Source organism: Schistocerca gregaria, chromosome 11, assembly GCF_023897955.1.
Source record: "Schistocerca gregaria isolate iqSchGreg1 chromosome 11, iqSchGreg1.2, whole genome shotgun sequence".
In the NCBI taxonomy this organism is placed as follows: Eukaryota; Metazoa; Arthropoda; class Insecta; order Orthoptera; family Acrididae; genus Schistocerca; species Schistocerca gregaria.
In genome coordinates this window covers 27,509,815-27,513,073 of record NC_064930.1, presented here as the reverse complement: position 1 = coordinate 27,513,073, position 3,259 = coordinate 27,509,815, and the positions used below count along the sequence as shown (strand labels likewise).

The following is a 3,259-nucleotide window of genomic DNA, read 5'->3' as shown; positions in this document are numbered from 1 at the left end:
GGCAGAGATGTCCGTCGAGATAGTCGATAAAGATGTTCCCAACTGTGGAAATTCCCAGCCAGAGACTGCTTGCAAAGCATCTTTGAAATCGTGGCTGCTCTCGTGTTTTACAGATATTGTTACTAGTCGTCTGTTTTGCAATTTGCCGAGCTATCGAGTCATCTTTAGAATGCAATACTTTTGCCGCTGTTTTCTTTGTGTACATTTCTTGCTGTCTTTGGATGCGCAGTGTAAACAACGTAGCCATTAGTGTGTTTTTGCGTAATGCATTGCTGTTGTCGTGTGTCCGTTGCTAGTTTAAATGACTGAGTCATAGTTTCTGTATCCCCAGCAATAAAGGCATTTAGTTAAGTGTTTTTTTTCTGTATAAAGACTGATGCTCCGCCATGAATATTGTTAGTCTACGTTACCGATGATAATTGTAGCAAAGGTCCGGAGTGATGCATTTGGTTACCCGCTGCATTTCGTGGTTTGCTATTTCGTCACATATTTACGCAATGAAACAAGCCTATTTATTTGCCACCATGTGTAAGATTTATCTTCTAATGGCTATAAGGAACCATGCAACTACAGAAAAAGATGTCTCTGTGTTTCCAGACAAGTGTACTGTAACATGGGTTGCAACATAACCAAACCTGTTACGTTTTGCTGTATTTCAATGGCCTCATGTTCGGTTTTAGTTGTAACTCATTTATTCCGCTTCTGCAGTGTCAGCTTTTGTGCCATTTTCAGGCATGTACCAAGACAGTCCTATAATACAACATAAAGATTCGATGTGTCGTTATGAAATAGGTTAAAAATAACGTTCTTGCTGGGTTGTGTCAATCTTGATGGTAACAGAGCCAGTGCTTGCAGTTAATATTGAGTCGATTTGCTTGATTTACATGTAGGCTAAAGTCAGTCAATGTAAATAGCACACACATGTCATAAGTAACAACTAATCATCAAGGGTGACACAGCCCGACAACGACGCTATGTTTAACCAGATTCTGTACCATAAGGCATCACAGTTTCCATTGTACTGTCTCATTGTAGACGCTTGATAGTGGCACAAAAGCAGAAATTTCTATAGTGCAATAGAATGGTTACACCTACGAGCGAACACAACGTCATCTAAAAATTCGTAGAGGCTGTGACCCACACCAAATATAGTTACGGTTTTAATATCTGCCTTTGAAGTTGAAGGGTTCTTTTATTGATTTATCACTCGAACGTTTTCAAACAATAGGCTATATGCTCTCCGCCAGATTGTAAAGATTTTCTTGCTGGTTTCGTAGACGTTAAATATTATTTTCTGCTGCAGGTTCAGTCCTATTGCAAGAGCGAAATGCGATAAAATACTTATGCATTTCGTATCGATTGATACGTTTCAAAATTTTGGACTACCGTTCTAATGTGGAAGACATCACTTTTGTAACAGCCATAGGACACGTGCAGTTGGGTGCTATGCGTAGTGGGTTCTCGCTTGCAGCTAAGGAGACTTAAAGGGGAATTCTTTGGAGAACGGCTGTGTAGTTCTCGCCAAAGCTGTGGACTGAACCTGCATTCGATGTAACTATCCTACCGGTATGCCGCCCCTAAGGTACTGCGGTAGATTCTTTTATGTGCTTGTCTATTTTTTGTTTGTGTGTTGTCGATGTATTATGCTCGCAGTAAAAGGTCGTAACAACGTGATAAAATTGTCTGTGATAGTGTTGTTAAAATAATTACTGTTTGTTGCACGTATGAAGAGTTTTAGGGAGAGACGGCTGGATATTTTTAGCAACTATTCATACATGCAGGTTCGAGTGCTGTTGTCCACGTCTCTTCCCGTATACGTCGCATTCAATCTGAAACAATTCTGCTTTTTCAATACTCCCAAAAATACTAATAAAGGTCGTGACGCTTACCTTTGTTCTCGTGAAATAATAACATAACATAAAAACTCTAGTTAGCCTTAGTTACAAGTAAACCACAGAGAGAGTAATATTCCGAGTCAACGATACAATTATCATAGTCTCTCTCAGATAATGTCTTTGCCATTTAGCTTTCTCACTGTCGTTGCAGTGCATTACATATTTATTACGCTACAGTTAGTATCGTTTGGGGATCATGAGCCCTAGAGAAGAGGAATTATTGCGCACAATAGGTATTTAGACAGTAAATTTTCCCCCGCTCACAAGGGATTTTCGTATTCTTTTATATTTATAGTGCGTTGAAGTTGAGAATTCAGATACATGTCCCGATGCAGTTCGATTGAACTCTCAAAAAATACTCTGCAAAATCGCTTAGAAAATTTCCAACCATTTTTAATATTCTTAATTGAGGTGATGTTCTGGCGACAACCAACTTGCCCTTGTGGTAGTGTTTTCTCCTGGGGGGGGGGGGGGGGGGGGGGTCCTTGGTTCGAGTCACGGCGCAACCAAAAATTAGGTGCATGTTATGTGAGCGTTTACGTGAAGTGTAGAATACAAAAAGAAGAAAACATTAATTTGTAGTTTTTACTCAAACAAGCCCTTGATTAACAATCTTTTATAAAGTATGGATAATTTAGAATTGTTGTATGCAGTATATATAAGACGTGCTTTTTTCATAAAAATGACAATTAGATGTCGTAGTTAGCATACATTTGATGAATTTTATATTAAAATGACGTTGGTATTCAAGCTGAACGGTAAAAAAAAGAATAAATAACCGAAATGAGACTCGGTTTAGAGAGAACCAGTTTCGTGCGCTTCTTGCTTCACGGAAATACTCATCGAACATGTGCCTTTGTTTGAAAAATCAGATTCCAGTCGAACGCAGCTCTCCTCCCACCACCACCCTACACACACACACACACACACACACACACACACACACACACACACACACACACACTAACACACAGCAAGTGTAAACACTATCACATAGTCACACTGCTTGCCGAAAAATACATCACTTAGTTTAGCATATTGAACATGGTTGGAAAAGTTCAAAGTCGATTTTCTGGAGAATTTTCGACGAGTGGGTCGAACTGCTTTGCAAGAGGAAGCAAATGGAATTGTTTAGAGTATAATATTGGTTAAAAGCGCCCTCGACCACGCGCTGCACAGTGGCTTGTGGATTATGGAGGGTGTAAACCGTAACGGTTAACAGCGTACACGCTCGGGGTGCATCAAACCGGGAAACTCCTTCAAATTGCTCCACATACACCACCTCTGCTATGGCGCAATCGCATCGCGCGAGATTTTCAGTATTCTCTTCGCGCAGACTGTTAGCTGTAGTGAAAGAATGAAGA

The 3,259-nt window shown here is 40.1% G+C and overlaps 1 protein-coding gene across 5 annotated transcripts in view; it reads left to right on the top strand.

Moving 5' to 3' along the window:
- LOC126295501 (uncharacterized) overlaps positions 1–3,259 on the top strand; it is a 305,004-nt gene that overhangs the window by 3,243 nt on the left and 298,502 nt on the right. The window lies entirely within an intron of this gene.